The sequence below is a fragment of the Symphalangus syndactylus genome, chromosome 9, assembly GCF_028878055.3.
Source record: "Symphalangus syndactylus isolate Jambi chromosome 9, NHGRI_mSymSyn1-v2.1_pri, whole genome shotgun sequence".
Lineage (NCBI taxonomy): Eukaryota > Metazoa > Chordata > Mammalia > Primates > Hylobatidae > Symphalangus > Symphalangus syndactylus.
The window spans coordinates 74,967,397-74,985,915 of NC_072431.2; the positions used below are offsets into that span (position 1 = coordinate 74,967,397).

Genomic DNA, 18,519 nt, shown 5'->3' on the forward strand with positions numbered 1-18,519 from the left:
TTAGTTGGGCGGGGGGGTTATTACTTTGGCCACCACAGTAACTGTTTTGTGCCAGGTACTGAGCTAAGTACTGGTGAATTAAGCTTGAATAACACACACTCCCTAATCTTCATCCATTCATGGGAGAAGCACCTCACCTGCCATGCTCCTGAGAATCTGGGGAGTCAAGGAAGTCTTCCATGAGGAGGTGATGCCAAAGTGGACAAGTGACAGAGGAGCCGAAGCTAGCCAGGAAGAGAGTAGAGGTTTAAGGGGAAGCGTATTATAAGCAGAGGATATCACCCACTTCAGAGACTCCCAGAGGAGAGAGTGTGCATTCAGGGGGCAGATGAGGCTCAGTTGGACTCCATAGCAGGTGAAATGGAGAGGGGCAAGCAGTGAGGCTGCCTTGCACGGCAGGGCAGAGCAGGGGCTGTTAAGGAGTTTGGACTTAATCCCCGAGGCAAGGAGAAGTGCTGTAAATGGGGGAGTAACATGATGAGATTCATGGATTAGAGACGTGGCTCAGGCTTCTGTAGAGAAGGCACCAGGGGGAGCAGATGGCTCAGTGGGTGTGCAGGAGACCTCACTGAGTTTAGGGAGAGGTTTTTAAAATAAAAGAAGTTTGAGTAATTTAAATGATGGTGGGAAGGTGCTAAAAGTGGGGGATAGGTTAAAGATACAGGGAAGTGGGAGAAAGAACTGACAAGTGAGGTTCCAGAGAGGGCAGGAGAAGAGGAGATTCCCTTAGGGGGATTAATACTTTCTTTTCTTTTTCTTTCTAAGACAGGGTCTCACTCTGTCGCCCAGGCTGGAGTGCAGTGGCGTGATCTTGGCTCACTGTAGTGTAGACTTCCCAGGCTCAAGGGATCCTCCCACCCCAGACTCCCAAGTAGCTGGAATTACAGGTGTGCACCACCACCACACCTGGCTAATATTTTTCTTTTTTTTAGTAGACACATAGTCTCACTATGTTGCGCTGACAGGTCTCCAACTCCTGGCCTCAAGTGATCCTCCTGCCTAGGCTTCCCAAATTGCTGGGATTACAGGCATGAGCCACAGTGCCTGGCCTCTGCTAGTTCTGTATTCTCTAGAGTTGTCTTTACTTTGTGCTAGTGTGTCCCTCGTTATGCTGATCCTCTGCTAAAATTAATACCTTTTTTTTTTGAGATGGAGTTTCACTCTTGTTGCCCAGGCTGGATTGCCCAGGCTGGAGTGCAGTGGCGCTATCTCGGCTCACTGCAACCTCTGCCTGCCGGGTTCAAGCGATTCTCCTGCCTCAGCCTCCCGAGTAGCTGGGATTACAGGCATGTGCCACCATGCCCAGCTAATTTTGTATTTTTAGTAGAGACGGGGTTTCTCCATGTTGGTCAGGCTGGTCTCGAACTCCTGACCTCAGGTGATCCGCCTGCCTTGGCCTCCCAAAGTGCTGGGATTACAGTCATGAGCCATTGTGCCTGGCCAAAATTAATGCTTTCTATATTAAATTTACATATATGTGTGTGTGTGTATATATATATATATATGTATATATATATATTTCTTTTTGATACCAGGTCTCACGCTGTCACTCAGGCTGGAGTACAGTGGCACAACCTCTGCTCACTGCAGCCTCCACCTGCCAGGCTCAAGCAATTCTCCTGACTTAGCCTCCCGAGTAGCTGGGATTACAGGTAAATGCCGCCACACCGAGCTAATGTTTGTGTTTTTTTAGAGATGGGGTTTCGCCATGTTTCCCAGACTGGTCTCAAACTCCTGAGCTCAAAGCAATCCACCCACCTTGGCCTCCCGAAGTGCTGGGATTATAGGTGTGAGCCACCTTGCTCATTCTAGTTTAAACTTCTGAGTGGTTTGTGTCTCCTGATTGGACTCCTACAAATACAGAATTGATGGTAGGGAGGGTACTAGGAGATAGACCCACACAGATGGGATTTGGGAATAGGTTTGGTCATCCAAGGAGCAGTGCTGAGCTCCTTGCTAATGGGATATGGGATGCTGGTGATTTCCAGGAAGTGACCTCACAATGACTCAAGCTACCACTTACTGTTGATTGTGATGAAATACCAGGTGAAGGCTGGGTGCGGCGGCTCACCCCTGTAATCCCAGCACTTTGGGAGGCCGAGGCAGGCAGATCATGAGGTCAGGAGATCGAGACCATCCTGGCTAACATGGTGAAACCCTGTCTCTACTAAAAATACAAAATATTAGCCGGGCGTGGTGGCGGGCACCTACAGTCCCAGCTACTCGGGAGGCTGAGGCAGGAGAATAGCGGGAACTTGGGAGGCGGAGCTTGCAGTGAGCCGAGATCATGCCACTGCACTCCAGCCTGGGCGACAGAGTGAGACTCCGTCTCAAAAAAAAAAAAAAAAGAAACACCAGTTGAAGCATATGCCCTGCAAGCTTAGGGGTGCTAGAGTTGACCACTGCAGCAGTAAAGATGACTGAAGAATGGCATGGGATGGATCCTTTCGAATGCACTTGAGCAGCAGTCTCCAACCACAGGGCCACAGAGCCGGAGGTGAGCAGCAGGCAAGTGAAGGGAAACTTCATCAGTATTTCTAGCCCCTCCCATCACTTGCATGACCACTTGAGCTCCATGTCCTGTCAGATCAGCAGCAGCATTAGATTCTCACAGGAGCACAAACCCTGTTGTGAAGTGTGCATGCTAGGGATCTAGGTTGTGCGCTCCTTATGATAATCTAATGCCTGATGTTCTGTCACTGTCTCCCATCACCCCAGATGGACAGTCTAGTTGCAGGAAAACAAGCTCAGAGATCCCACTGATTCTACATTATAGTGAGTTATAGAATTATTTCATTATATATTACGATGTAATAATAATGGAAATAAAGTGCACAATATATGTAATGCACTTGAATCATCCTGAAATTATTCCCTCCACTCCCAGTCTGTGGAAAAATTGTCTTCCACACATTCACTCTGTTTTTTGGTAGAGACAAGGTCTTAATATATTGCCCAGACTGATCTCAAACTCCTGCCCTCAAGTAACATACCTCTCTCAGCTTCCCAAAGTGCTGAGATTACAGGCATAAGCCACCACCCTCAACCAAGACCGTTTCTTAAACCAAATAAAAATTAAGTGAGATTACTTGAGCCCAGGGGGTTGAGGCTGCAGTGAGCCCTGATTGCACCACTGCACTCCAGCCTAGGTGACAGAAAATAAAAAATCAAACAAAAAGAATATCTCAAAAAATAAAACACAAATTAACCCTTTATGACATTCCCAGTAACTTTCCTTCTAAGTGTTCCCGCAAGTCTTTGAATTTTGTTTAATTTTCACATACCATTTAAGACGTTTAAGAACTTAGGTCTGTCTGTGTCATCCCTTTATTTCAAAAGAATGTATTTGTCACTTCCAGCTGGATCTACCATGAAAGACTTCTGAATCCAGGAAAGGAGACTGACTGGGTAACATGTTATTCAAGTACAAAAAGACTTGGACTATAACTCAAAAATGATCAAATAATAGTGCATGCTTCAAGTGCAATGGGAAGCTCTTTTGGAGGCTGAGAGAAGTTTCCAGTTAAGGTGACATTGAAGCCAAGTCCTGAAAGATGAGGAAGAGTTGTATGAGAGTGGGGAGGGAAGGGGGAGGTGGAGGGATGGGCAATGGGCTGGGATGGGATGGAGTGAGCTGCCCAGGCAGGCAAACAGCACTGTACAGACCCGAACAATGAAGATGGCACATTTTGTTCAGGGAATGGTGAATTAAGTGTGGCAGGAATGCTTTGGAGAGACAGTAATTTGCTTGTATGGAATTTTGCCTGAGAGATCTCACTATGGTTTCTAATTTTTTGATGTTGTCATCCATCACTGTCCTTGTCAAATAGTTTAGAATAGGTATAATGATCACAATAACACCAAGCATAATATTTCGTTAATCCTCACAGAATCACAGGTTGGTGCCACAGTTATCCCCATTTTACAAATGAAGTGATGAAGACTTAGGAATAATGAGTGATTTGCCCAAGCTCACTTGGATATTAAGACTGAGTCAAATGTTGGGTCTGGTCTGACTTTAATGCTTGCTTTGTTCATGAGCACCACATATTGCCTCTCCTATGCAATAAAGCAGGTAGACAGGTGAAAGAAAAGCCCATGTTTGTCTCTGCCCACACACTTCCGACTGAATGTATGTATGGAGTTTCTACACCAAATTCTCCAGTGCTCTGGATATTAACTGGGTATCCCACGATTTTATTCTGACACTACCTGGAGTTAGCACAGACCCCACAAGTTAGGGGCTCAGTCCCACGAGACCATCCTCACTTCAGATGCTAATGGCAAGTCCTAGGTTGTCACCTGTACTTTTGACCAACCTGTTACAAATCAGGGGTTCCCATAACTCTATTCTTGGGTTTAATAATTTGCTAGAACAGTTTACAGAACTCAGAAAAACAGTTTATTTTCTTTTTTTCTGAGAGAGAGGGTCTTATTTTTTTGCCCAGGCTGGTGTGCAATGGTGCAGTCATAGCTCACTGCAGCCTTGACTGCCTGGGCTCCAGTGGTTCTCCCACCTCAGCCTCCCTAGTAGCTGAGACTACACACCTGCACCACCACATCTGGCTAATTTATTTTTTGTATAGATGGGGTCTTGTTGTGTTGCCCAGGCTGGCCACAAATTCCTGGTCTCAAGTGATCCTCCCACCTCTGCCTCTTAAAGTGCTAGGATTACAGATGTGAGCCACCGCATCTGGCCAGTTCATTTCCTATTACTGGTTCATTGCAAAGGATACATTTCAGAAACAGCCAATGAAAGAGACGTACATGCTGGATGCAGTGGCTCACGCCTGTAATCTCAGAACTTTGGGAGGCCAAGGTGGGAGGATGGCTTAAACTCAGGAGTTTGAGACCAGCCTGGGCAACATGGTGAAAACCTGTCTCTACAAAAAATAAAAAAAAAGAAAATAACCGGGTGTGGTGGTGTGCACCTAGAGTTCCAAGTACTAGGGATGCTGAGGTGAGAGGACACCTTGAGCTGGGGACTGGGGAGGCTTAGGTTACAGTGAGCCGAGATTGTGCCACTCCACTCTAGCTTGGACAAAAGAGCCAGACCCTATCTCAGAAAAAAGAAAGATGCCCAGGGCAAGGAGGGGCACAGAGCTCCCATGCCCTCTGTTGAACATGCCACCCCCCCAGCATCTCCTGTGTTCAGCAACCCCGGAAGCTCTGCAAACCCTCTTCAGGGTGTTTATGGAGGCTTTATTATGCAAGCATGATTGATAAAATCTTTGGCCATTGGTGATTAAGGCAGTCTCCAGCCCCTCTTCCTCGTGGAGTTCAGTGCATGAGGCTGAAAGTTCCAAACCTCTAATCATGCGGTTGCTTCCATTGGCAATCAGCCCTCTTCCTGAAGAAATCTAGGAGCTTGCAGTCACCCAGTCATCTCAACAACATCCCCAAATGCATTCTTACCATGCTGGAGATCCCAAAGTTCTTAGAGGCTCTTGTGTTAGAAACCTGGGACCAAGACCAAATATTAAAACAAAAGATGCTCCTGTCACATCTGTCACTGAGGTCTTTGTAAGAGCTTTAGAAGCTCTGTGCCAGGAACCAGGGGCAGAGATTAAATATATATTTCTTTTTTTTTTTTTTGAGACAGAATCTCCCTGTGTCATCCAGGTTGGAGTGCAGTGATGTGATCATAGCTCATTATAGCTTTGACCTTCTGAGATCAAGCGATCCTCCCATCTCAGCCTCCCAAGTAGCTAGGACTACACATGCATGTCACCCATGCCCAGCTCATTTTTGTAGAGTCGGAGTTTCACCATGGTGGCCAGGTTGGCCATGTTGGCCAGATGGGGTCTTCTTGTGTTGCCCAGGCTGGCCACAAATTCCTGGGCTCAAGTGATCCTCCCACCTCATCCTTGTAGAGATGAGATTTAGTTATGTCATCCAGGCTGATCTCAAACTCCTGGGCTAAATCGATTGTCTCACCTCAGCCTCTCAAGTAGCTGGGACTACAGGCACATACCACCATGTCAGGCTAATATTTATTTTAATTTTTTTCTAGAGGTGGGGTCTCACTATGTTTTTCATGCTAGTTTCAAACTTCGGGCCTCAAGTGTTCCTCCTGCCTTGACTTCCCGAAGTGTTGAGATTCTGGGTGGGAGCCATGCCCAGCAATCACAAGGGTCTTTATAAAAAAAAAAGAGGGTAGGAGATTCAGAATTGGAGCAGGAGATGTGGTGATGAAAGCAGAGGTAAGAGAGGGACATTTGAAGATTCTTCACTTCTGGCTTTGAAGATGGAGTCAGGGGCCATGATCCAAGGAATGGGGGTGGCTTCTAGAAGCCGGAAAAGCCAAGGGAACACTTTAGAGTCTCCAGAAGGAATGCAGCCCTGCTGACACCTTGACTTTAGCCTTAATAGACCTAGTTTGGGTTTCTGGCCTCTAGAACTGTAAGATGGTAGGTTTGTAGTGTTTTAAGCCACTAAATGTAGGAAACTGCAAACTGTGTTGCAGCAGCAAGAAGAAATGAACATGAAGCCAGGCATGATGGCTCATGCCGGTAATCCCAGCACTTTAGGAATTTAGGCAGGAGGATCACTTGAGGCCAGGAGTTCAAGACCAGCCTGGGCAACATAGTAAGACCTTGTCTCTACAAAAAATGAAAAAATTGGCCAGGCGTGGTGGCTCACGCCTGTAATTCCAACACTTTGGGAGGCTGAAGCGGGCAGATTACCTGAGGTCAGGAGTTCGAGACCAGCCTGGCCAACATTGCGAAACCCCGGCTCTACTAAAAATACAAAAATTAGCTGGGCGTGGTGGCACGCACCTGTAATCCCAGCTACTTGGAAGGCTGAGGCAGGAGAATCACTTGAATCTGGGAGGTGGAGGTTGCAGTGAGCCGGGATCGCACCATTACACTACAGCCTGGGCAAGAAGAGTGAAACTCTGTCTCAAAATAAAATAAAATACTAAAAAATTTAGCCAGGCATGATGGCATGAACCTGGAGTCCCAGCTACTTGGGAGGCTGAGGTGGGAGGATTGCTTGAGCCTGGAAATTTGAGGTTGCAGTGAGCTGTGATTGCGCCACTGCACTCCAGCCTTGGTGACAGTGAGATCTTGAAAAAAAAGAAAGAAGAAAGTAAAGAAAGAAGAAATGAGCATGGTGGGCATGGGGACAGATGGCAGTGTTAAATAGAATGGTCAGGGGTGGCCTCTTAAGTGAAAATTGAGTAAAGACTTGAAGGAGGGGAAGGAGCTGGCCAAGGTGCTGAGGGAAGAGGATTGTAGGCAGAAACAACAGAATAAAGTGTCTGAGGCTCTGGAAGGAGGCCCGTGGAGCAGACAGAGAGAGGGAGAGAATTAGGGGAGGGGGCCAGGGAGTTGCTGGGTGGGGATCAGTACAGATCACATAAGCCCTGGGAGGTTATTGCTGGGGCTTTGGCTTTGACTCAGATGGGAACTGCGGGAAGGTTCTGAGCAGAGAGGCGACATGATCTGTCTCCCGATTTAAAAGCATTCTCTGGCTACTAAGTTGAGAAAGACTGTGGGAAGATTTGGGTAGAAGCATGGGGGCCAAGCTTTGACAACATCCAGGCGGGAGATGATGGTGGTCCTGACCAGGGTCATGGTGGTGTTGAGAGATGGTCAGAGGGGAGAAGTAGGGGAGGAGGCCAGGGAGTTGCTGGGTGGGGATCTTTAGTACATGTTGAAGACAGTCAACAGGATTTCCTGACAGACTGGATATGGGGTGTGAGAGAAGGCAGGGGTCAAGGTTGAGTTTGATTGTTACTGAAATTATTAAGTAATTTTAAAAAACACCACTGCCTTTCCCATTCCTACCAAGTATGGGATGCTAGATTAAAGAAATCTCTTCAGGCTCATTGCAGTGGCTCATGCCTGTAGTCCCAGCTGTTTGGTAAGCAGAGGTGGGAGTATCTTTTAAGGGCAGGTGTTCAAGACCAGCCTGGACAACACAGCAAGATCTGCTCTTTACAAAAATACTTTTCAAAATTAAATAAATGTAGCTAGGCATGGTGATGTGTACTTTAGTTTCAGCTACTCAGGAGGCTGAAGTGGGCAGATCTCTTGAGGTCAGGAGTTTGAGGCCAGCTTGGGCAACATAGCAAGACCCCTCACTCTACAAAAAAATTTAAAAAATAACCAGGCATGGTGGCACTCAACTGTACTACCAGCTACTGGGGAGCTGAGGCAGGAAGATGGCTTGAGCCCAGGAGGTCGAGGCTGCAGTGAGCTGTAAGTGCACAGCTGCACTCCAGTCTGGGTGACAGAGCAGGACCTGTCTCACAATACAAATAAAAATACAAATAAAATAATGAAATCTCAAGTCAGAGCCTTTTGGCTCTGCAGCCCTTGCAACCCCTCAGCTGTGCAGTGGGGTTTGCGTCGCCGGGAATGAGGAGACCCCTGTCCGGTGTTGTTGCCTGACTAATCAGTGTTTTAAAACATATATTAATCGGGGTGGGTGCAGTGGCTCACACCTGTAATTCCAGCACTCAGGGAGACCCAGGCGGGTGGATCACCTGAGGTCCAGAGTTCAAGACCAGCCTTGCCAACATGGCGAAACTCCTTCTCTACTAAGAAAATACAATAATTAGCTGGACATGGTAGTGGGCACCTGTAATCCCAGCTGCTTGGGAGGCTGAGGTAGGAGAATTGCTTGAAGCTGTGGGGCGGAGGTTGCAATGAGCTGAGATTGCGCCACTTCACTCCAGCCTGGGCAAGAAAAGGAGACTTTGTCTCAAAAAGTAAAAAAAGTATATCAACATGTAATAGTTTTATTATTAATATGTAATGAATATTATTTTTTAAATCTTGTATTATATCAACATGTAATGGTTTTATTAATATGTGAATATTTTAAAAATTTTCTCTTATTTTCCAGTTTTAATATAATTATTTATAGAAAGAAATAGTCTTAGAGATCTTCAATAAAGTTAAAAAATGTAAAGGGATGTTAGACCCGAAAAGATTGAGAATTTCTAGTTTAGAAATATTCAGAGTAAGCCACATACAACTTGCTACTTGAAGTATTTTTTTTCTTTGTTTTTTATTTTAGTAGATGGGGTCTCACTCTGTCACCCAGGCTTGAGTACAGTAGTGCTATCACAGCTCACTGCAGCCTTGAACTCCTGGGCTAAGCCTCCTGAGTAGCTGGGACTGTAGGTATACATGACGATACTTGGCTAATTTTTAAACTGTTCTGTAGACATGGGGTCTCACTTTGTTGGCCAGGCTGGTGTCAACGCTCATGGCCTCAAGTGACCCTTCCATCCCTGCCTCCCATCCTAGAGGTATGTGCCACCACAAGGAGCACTTGTTCAATTTTCTAAAAAAATAAAAAATTTCTAAAGTAAGGCTGTGGGATGATGGCAGGAAGATAAAAGAAAAACAGAAGAATAAGTCAAAATGACTTATTCACACATATTCTTTTGACAGCAGGAAGAACTTTTAGTATATACATTCCTTACCAACAAAAGGCAGATAAACAATGTTGTATAGGAACTTCAACACACACTGTACAATATTCCCACTTTGCTGACATAAGTTATGGAAATTTCGTGGTTTACTTGAGTGTTGCTACCAGTATTTTGCTTCTCTGATCATTTTTATCAACTTCCTCATTTGTTAACTTCTCTCCAAGCTGTGTCATATTATGACATACTGCTGCTGCACGAACATGGCCAGTGTCTTCCTATTAAACATGTAGTATGCTTTCCTAATTTCTCTTTTTACCCTCTATCTTTGTGTTTTGCATTTTTCTTACTTTTATTGTCAGAAACTCCAGAAAGTCAGTCTTACTAATTTATCACCATTTGCTTTATTAATTTATACTTTGCTTATATGGAATTTTGCCCAACAGACCTCATTACAATTTCTAACCTGTTTTATTTTTTTTTCTGAGACAGGGTCTCGCTCTGTTGTCCAAGGCTGGAGTGTAGTAGTGCTATCACAGCTGACTGCAGCCTCAACCTTCCAGGCTCAAGCGATCCTTCCATCTCAACCTCCCACGTGGCTGAGACTATAGTTGCTTGCCACTATGCCCAACTAATATTTGGAATTTTCCTATACGTGGGTTCCAGAGGGGTGACAGCAAAACGTGAGTAAGCATGGATTTTGGTATAAGCAGAGATGGGGGGCTGGAACTAATCCTCTCTGTATACTGAGGGACGACTGTATATGTTTTACAATTATGCTGCAGGACACATTGTTTCATAGCCTTGAAAATAATAATTTTTAATGACAAATAATTTTAATTGAGTGGAATAATAATAATATTGATAAAAGTAGCAGCTGGCCGAGTGTGGTGGTTCACACCGGTAATCACAACACTTTGGGAGGCTGAGGCAGGAGGATGGCTTTGAGGCCAAGAGTTTGAGACAGGCCTCGGAAACAAAGAGAGTCACCATGCGTACAGAAAAATACAAGAATTAGCCTAGTGTGGTGGCATGTTCCTGTAGTTCCAGCTAGGTGGGAGGCTGAGGTGGGAGGATTTCTTGAGCCCAGGGAGGCTGAGACTGCAGTGAGTCATGATCAGGCCTCTGCACCCCAGCCTGGGTGACAGAGTGAGACCCTGTCTCAAAACAACAAAAAAGTAGCAGCTAACATCACCTGACCTTTTACCAAGTGCCTATTAATACCATAGTTTAATTTCTTATAACTGTTTCTTATTTCACTTAACCACTCCGTCTTCAGTTACTCCCAGATTTTCACTGTGTTTGTACAGATGACCTTTTGTTTAGATTGAATTGTCTCCCCAAGGTATTTCCAGAAGTAAGATTACTGTGAGTCATGGTGAATGGCCATTCTCATTACCCTTCATGTAAATTGACAAGGTTTTGGATGCCTCCCAGCTATAATCTCAGCACTTTGGGAGGCTAAGGCAGGACGATTACTTGAGGCCAGGAGTTGGAGGAGGCAGTATGGTGAGACCCTGTCTCTGTTATTTTTAAAAATTGCCAAGCTTTACCCTGGAAGACTTATATACAATGTAAACACCCCTCATAGTATAAGAAAGTGCCCATTTCACTGCACTTTGCCAGCATAGGGTATTAAAATTTAATAAGTTATTTTTGTTTGATTATTTTAAATAGATAAAAGACCTCGTATTACTTTACTTGTCACATTTCAACATCTTTCTTATTAGCTGTATTTCTTTTCTGTCTGTAAATGGTGGTGGTGGTTGTTTTGTTCTTTGAGACAGGGTCTTGCTCTGTCACCCAGGCTTGACTATAGTGGCATAATCATGACTCACTGCAGCCTTGACCTCCCAGGCTCAAACTACCCTCCCACTTCAGCTTCCTGAGTAGCTGGGACTACAAGTGTGCACCATCACTCCCAGCTAATTTTTTTCTTTTTTTGGGTAGAGACAGGGCCTCATTATGTTGTCCAGGCTGGTCTCTAGCTCCTGGCCTTAAGCAGTCCTCCTGTGTTAGCTTCTCAAATTGCTGAAATTTCAGGCATGAGCCACCATGTCTGGCCTGGGCTAGTCCTGTATTCTCTAGAGTTCTTTTTACTTTGTGCTAGCCAATCTCTCATTATGCTGTTCCCCTGTCATAATGAATAATTCTCTGTATTAAATTTTACCACTTCAAACTTTTGAGTGGTTTATGTCTCCTGATTGGACTCTGACTAATATCCTAGGAAGGGTCCCAGGAGATAAACCCACACAGATGGGATTTGGGCATAGGTTCGGTTATCCAAGGGGCAGTGCTGAGCTCCTTACCAATGGGAAATGGGATGCTATTGATTTCCAGTAAGTGACCTCACAATGACTCAAGCTACCACTTACTGTTGATTGCCAGCTGAGGCACATGCCAGCTGAGGCACATGCCTTGGGAGCAAATGCCAGCTGCATTTGACCACTATGCTAAGTAGTTGCTGCAGTTGACCACTATGAAGACTGGTGTGGGAAGGGTCGTTTTGGATGCACTTGAGCAGGGGTCCCCAACCCCTGAGCCATGGAGCTGTAAGGAGCCACACAGCAGGAGATGAGTAGTGTCGTGTGAGGGAAGGTTCATCTGTATTTACAGCCACTCCCCATTGCTCACATTCCTGCCTGAGCTCCCCCTTCTCTCAGATCAGCAACAGCATTAGATTCTCATAGGAGCATGCACCCTATTGCGAACCTTGCGTGTGAGGGATCTAGGTTGTGCTGTCCTTATGAGAATCTAATACCTATTGATCTGTCACTTTCTCCCATCATGCTCAGATGGGACCATCTAGTCGCAGGAAAACAAGCTTAACCCGCCCACTGATTCTACATTATGGTGAGTTCTATAATTATTTCATTAGATATTATGATGTAATAATGGAAATAAAGTGCCTAATAAATTTAATGTGCTAGAGTCTTTTGGCCCAGTTCCTGCCTCCTGGCAGTCTCTCCTGGCCCAGATCTTTCTCCAGTCGGCCTCTATAGGCCAAGCTCGTGGCTCACAATGGCCTATTTAGGCCCATACCCTACCTCACGGCAGTCTCTGCAGATGAGGCTACTGCCGCACAACAGCCTCCACAGGCACAGCTCCATCGTTATAATGGCCTCTTTAGGCCCAGCTCCTGCCCCCCAGCCTTCTCTCCAGGCCCAGAACTTTCTCAAGTCCGGGCCCAGCTCCTGCCTCTCATTGGCCTCCCAATGAGGCCAGCTTTTGCCTCACGGCCACCTTCCAAGACCCAGCTCCCATTTCACAGTGGCCTCTTGAGGCCCATCTTCTGACTCCTGGCAGCCTGTACAGGCCCAGCTCCTGCCTTACAATGGCCTCTTTAGTCCCAGCTCCTGCCTCTTTGCAGGAGGCCCAAATGTCCACAAGTCCAGGCCACAAAATCCAGGCCCAAAATGTCCATAAGTCGGCCTCTCAGGGCCCAGCCCCTGCCTTCTGTTGGCCTCTTCAGGTCCAGCTGCTGCCTCCAGGTGGCCTCTACAGTCCCAGCTCTTTCTTCTGGCTGTGTCTGGAGGCCCAACTCCGGCCTCAAAACAACATCTTTTGGGTCAGCTACTGCCCAGCTCCTAGTGGCCTTTGTAGGCCCAAAACTGCCTCAAGTCAACCTTTCCAGGCCCACCTTCTGCCTCCCAATGGCCTGGACAGGCCCAGCTCCTGCGTGACAATGGCCTCTCCAGGCCCAGCTTTTGCCTCACAGAGGTGTTCCCCAAACAAGCTCCTACCTGCCTCCCGGCAGCCTCGACAGGCCCAGATCCTGCCTCACACTAACCTCATTAGGCCCAGCTCTTGCCTCACCGTGGGCTCTCCAGGCCCAGCTCCTGCCCCCCCGACAGGCTGTCTGTGCCCAAAACTTCATCAAGTCGGCCTCTCCAGGCACCGCTGCTACCTAACATTGGCTTCTTTAGGCATGGCTCATGCCTCTTGGCCTCTCCAGGCCCAGCTCTTGCATCCCGGCAGCTTCTCTAGACCGAGAAATTTCTCAAGTCTGCCATTCCAGGCCCAACTCTTGCCTCCCATCGACCTCTACAGGCTTAACCTCTGCCTCACAGCAGACTCTCCCGGCCCAGCATCTGCCTCACTGCAGCCTCTACAGGCCCAGCTCCTGCATCTCTGTGGCCTCTCTATGCCAAGCTCATGTCTCACAGTGGCCATTCTGGCCCAGCTTTTGCCTTTTGGCAGCTTCTCCATGCCCAGAACTTCCTCAGATGGGCCTCTCCAGGCCCAGCTCTTCCTCCTGGCTGCATCTTCAGGCCCACCTCCTGCCTCACAACAACCTCTTTCGGCTCAGCTCCTCCCCAGCTCCTGGCAGCCTTTGTAGGCCAAAAATTTTCTCACATAAAATTTTCCAGCACAACATTCTCTCTCCCGGCAGCCTGAACAGGCCCAGCTCCTGCGTGACAACGGCCTCTTCAGGCTCAGCTCTTGCCTTACGGAGGTCATCCCCCGCCAAGTTCCTGCCTGCCCCCAACATTTTCTCCAGGCCAAAATCTTCCTCAAGTCAGCCTCCCCAGGCTGATCTCTTGTCTCATACTGGCCTCTCGAGGCCCAGCTCATGCTTCTTGGCAGCCTCTCCAGGCCCAGCTCCTGCATCTTGGTGGCCTCTCCAGGCCCAGCTCCTGCCTCCCGTCCGCCTCTACAGGCCCAACATCTGCCTCACAGCAGATTCTTCAGGCCCAGCATCTGCCTCACCGTGGCCCCCCCAAGCCAAGCTCCAGCCTTTCAGTAGCTTTTACACACCCAGCTCCTGCCATTCAGTGGTCTCTTTAGGCTAAGCTCATGCCTCACAAGGGCCTTTTCAAGCCGAACTTTTGTCTCATGGCAACCTTCCCTGGCCAGATTCCTGCCTGTCTCCCAGCAGCCTGGACAGGCCCAGGTCCTGCCTCACACTGGCCTCTCTACACCCAGCTCATGCCTCACGGTGGCCTCTCCAGGCCCAGCTCCTGTCCCAGGACGTTAACTCCAGTCCCAAAACTTCCTGAAGTCAGCCTCTCTAATCCCAACTACTGCCTCCTTTTGGCCTATGAAGGCTTCTCAATTTGGTCTCTCCAGGCCCAGCTCCTGCCTGCTGTCGGCCTCTACAGGCCCAGCCTCTGCGTCATGGCAGCTTCTGCAGGCCCAGCTCTTCCTCCTGGCTGAGTCTACAGGCACAACTATTGCCTCACAACAACCTCTTTTGGCCCAGCTCCTGCCCAGCTCATGGCAGCCACTGTAGGCCCGAAACTTCCTCAAGTCAAACTCTCCAGGCCCACCTTCTGCTTCCCGGTGGCATGTACAGGCCAAGCTTTGACTTGACAACAGTCTCTGCAGGTCCCGCTCTTGCCTCCCAGGGGCCTCTCCAGGCCCAGGTCTTGCCTCACAGCAGCTGCCCCAGGCCGAGGTTCTGTCTGCCTGTCAGCAGCCTTGAAAGGCACAGCTCCTCCCTCACACTGGCCTCTATAGGCCCGACTCATGCCTGTTGGGGCCTATACAGGCCCAGTTCCAGCCTCCTCGTGAACTCCTGAAACCCAAAACTTCTTCAAATCAGCGTTTTTAGGCCAAACTCCTGCCTACTGTCACATTCTACCTCTGCCTCACAGTAGATCCTCCAGACCCAGATCGTATCTCACTGTGGAATTCTCAGGCCAAGCTCCTGCCTTTTGGCAGCTTCTACAGACCCAGCTCCTGCCTTGCAATGGCATCTTTAGGACAAACTAATGCCCCATGAGGACTTTTCCAGGCACAGCTTTTTCCTTTTGCAACCTCTCCAGGCCGAGAATGTACTCAACTCGGCAAAGTAGGGAAGAGCTCATTTTCCCGGGTACGTCTACAGCCCCATCTCCTGCCTCACAACAACCTCCTTTGGCCCGACGACTGCCTAGCTGCTGACAGCCTCTGTAGGCCACAGAATTCTGAAAGTCAAATATTCCAGGGCCGCCTTTGGTGTCCCAGCAACCTCGACAGGTCCAGCTATTCCCTCACAGCGAACTCCGAAAGCGAAGTTTCTGGATGCCTCATGGCATCCTCCAAATACGGAGCATTTCCCTCACGGTGGCCTGCTGAGGACACAAGTCTCCATACTTCCCATGAGTCTGGAGAATTCCAGCTGCAGTCTCAGTGGCCCCTTTAGCCCCAGCTCACGCAAAACGTCAGAATCTCCAGGCACAGTTCTTGCCAACTGACAGCTTTTGCAAGCCGAAATTGTCCAAAAGATGATTTCCCCTCCAGTCAGCTTCTCTAGGCCTAGCTTGGGCCTCCCGGTGGACTCTGCAGGTCTAAATCATCCTGAAGTGGTCCTCTCCGAGACGAGCTCTTCCTCCCGGCGGCCTCTGCAGGCCCAGACAGTCAAGTTGCCCTCTCCAGGGCCAGCTCCTGTCTCCCGACGGCCTCTGCAGGCCCAAGTCGTCCTCAAGTCGGCCAGAGGCATGTGTTGGGCCTAAACAGGCCACCGTGAGGGAGGAGCTGGGCCGGTCACAGGCTGCCGGGAGGCAGACAGGGACTTGGTCACGGGAGGCCGCCGTGGGGCGACAGCTGAGCCTGGAGAGGCCCCTGGGAGGCAAGAGCGGGGCCTGCAGAGGCTGTTCTCTAGCCAGAGCTGGGCCTCTACAAGACACCGGGAGGCAGGAGGTGGGCCTGAAGAGCTTGGCTGGAGAAAGTTCATGGCCTGTCTACAAAGGCCGGCGGGAGCTGGGCAGGAGCTGAGCCAAAAGAGATTGCTTGCTGGGAGGCAGGAGCTGGGCCTGGAGACGCAGCCAGGAGGCACAGCAGGGCCTGGAGAGGCCGCCATGCAGGAGGCAGAGGTTGACCGTGGTGGAGCCCCCGTTGAGCATGCCTTGCATCTGGAGAGGCCGCCGGGAGTCCGGAGCTGGGCCTGGAGAGGCCAACTTCAGGACGACTTGGGCCTGCAGAGGTCGCCGGGAGACCCAAGCTGGGCCCAGAGGAGCCCACCGACCAGAGGCCGCTTGGGACCTGGAGACGCAGTCAGAGGGCAGCAGCTGAGCCTGGAGAGGCCACCGTGAGGCTTGAGCTGGGCCTGAGGAGCTTGGCTTGAGGAAGCTGTGGGCCTACCAAGGCCGCCAGGAGCTGGGCAGGAGCTGAGTTCAATGAGGTTGTTGGGAGGCAGGAGTTGGGCCTGGAAACGCAGCCGGGAGGAAGAGCTGGGCCCGCACAGGACGCTGGGAGGCTGCAAGTGGGTCTGGAGAGGTCGACTTGAGGAGGTTCTGGGCCCGGAGAGGCCGCCCGAAGGGAGAAACTGGGGCTGGAAAGGCCGTTGTGAGGAATGAGCCCCATGGGCCTAAAGAGGCCAGTGGCAGGCGGGAGCTGGGCCTGCCGAATCGGCACAGAGGCGGGAGCGTTGGACTGCGGAGGCCGCAGTGAGACGAGACCTGGCTGGGCGTGGAGAGTCCACTTTGAGGCAGAGGCTGGGCCTGTGCAGGCCTTCGGGAGGCAGGAGGCCAGGCCTGGAGAGGCCAAGTGGAGGTCAAGTTCTGGGCCTGAAGAGGCCGCCAAAAGTCAAAAGCGGGGCCTGGGATGGCCGCCGAGAGGCATTTTCTGGGCTGGGCCGAAAGAGGCCACTGGGAGGCAGGAGGAGCTGGGCCTGGAGAGGCTGACTCGAGGAACTTTTGCACCTGGAGAGGCTGCCAAGTGCCTAGAGCTTGGCCGGGTTCAGCTCCTGCCCTCAAACTGCGTCTCCAGGCCCCAAACGGCCTCTGGTCGACGGGCTCCTCTGGGCCCAGCTTGGGACTCCCGGCGGCCTCTACACGCCAAAGTCGTCCTGAAGTTGGCCTCTCCAGGCCCAGCTCCGGCCTCCTGGCGGACTCTCCAGGCGCAAAGCATCAACGAGGACCCCCATCGGGGCCAGCATCTGCCTCCCTTCAGACTCTAGAGGCCCAGCCTCTGCCTCCTGCATGGCGGCCTCTCCAGGCCCAGCTGTTCCTTCTGGCTGCGTCTCCAGGCCCAGCTCCTGCCTCCCAGGAAGCAACCTCTTTTGGATCCACTCCTGCCCAGCTCCCACCGGCCTTTGTAGGCCCCGAACTTTCTCCAGCCAGGCTCTTCAGGCCTAGCTCCGGCCTCTCGTCGGCCTCTTCCAGTACAAAACTTCCTCGAGTCAGCCTCTCTAGGCCCAGCTCCTATTGCCTCCCAGTGGCCTCTTTCGGCCCAGCCCAGCTCATGCCTCTCAGCGGCCTTCCCGGCCCCCGCTTTTGACTTTTGGCAGCCTCTTCTGGCCCAGAACTTGACCTCCAGTCAGCCTCTGCAGGCCCAGCCTCCTGCCTTCCGACGGCCTTCACGGGCCCGGCCTCTGCCTCCCAGCGGACTCTCCAAGTCCAGCTAGCCCTCGCGTCACTGCGGCTTCCCCAGTCCAAAGCTCCTGCCTTTCGGCCACTTCGGCAGACCCAGCTCCCGCCTGCCAGTGGCCTCTTTAGGCCCACCTCATTCCTCACAATGGCCTTTCTGGGCCCCGTTTTTCCCTTCCGGCAGCCTCTTGGCCTCTGATTTTTTTTATCTTTTGTGTATAAATTCCAAAATATGGAATTTTGGAATATTTCCACCGTTATATAAATATTTTGGTAGTTAATTAATTTGTACTGATTTTCTGTACCAAGCCCTAAGTTTTTATTTTATTTTCATTATTATTTGGTGTTAAACTGCTTTAATGACAGTCATGGCAAGTTTTCGGCACAATAAAAAATATCACCCATGATCAATGTGTTCTGTTCTGGGGAAGGGGGCAAAGGGAGGGAGAATCACTTTCTTAAAAAGTACAACTCAAGTTGGGAATGGAGAGGGAATGGGGAGAAAACCCTCCCGTTGCCTGTGTCAAAGTGCAGGAGTCCCCACCCCCATACTCACCTGAGTCCAGCCCCTCTGGTGAAAGAAAGGGTGCATGAACTCCCCCTATTCCACAGGCCCCTCCCTGTGGCCCAAGGCCCTCTTCACACTCCATCTTGTAGCCCCAGCAGGAGCTATTTTCCAAAAAGTGAAAAGCTCTGAAGGTCCCCCACTGCATGGTAGGTACAAGGGCTCTGAGGAGGGAAACTGCCCAGCTTTCCCCCGGCACAGCTGCAGGGGTAGGGGGTATATATAAGAGGAGTAGGCCTTGGCCAGGCACGGTGGCTCACGCCTGTAATCCCAGC

General features: G+C 49.9%; 1 long non-coding RNA gene and 3 pseudogenes across 1 annotated transcript in view; 3 read left to right on the forward strand and 1 right to left on the reverse strand.

Annotated features, from left to right (window-relative positions):
* Positions 1–12,241, forward strand: part of LOC129489911 (uncharacterized) — a 52,826-nt gene extending 40,585 nt beyond the window's left edge. The window contains exons 10-11 of the long non-coding RNA XR_008660122.2: positions 9,881–10,071; positions 12,184–12,241. This is a non-coding gene — a long non-coding RNA (uncharacterized lncRNA). The remainder of the gene's footprint in view (positions 1–9,880; positions 10,072–12,183) is intronic.
* A 1,319-nt stretch (positions 12,242–13,560) lies between these two features.
* Positions 13,561–17,559, forward strand: LOC134731335 (putative uncharacterized protein FLJ46235; annotated as a pseudogene).
* LOC129490721 (uncharacterized) lies at positions 15,666–16,933 on the reverse strand (annotated as a pseudogene).
* LOC129490722 (putative uncharacterized protein FLJ44672) lies at positions 16,971–18,069 on the forward strand (annotated as a pseudogene).
* The last annotated feature ends 450 nt before the right edge of the window (positions 18,070–18,519 follow it).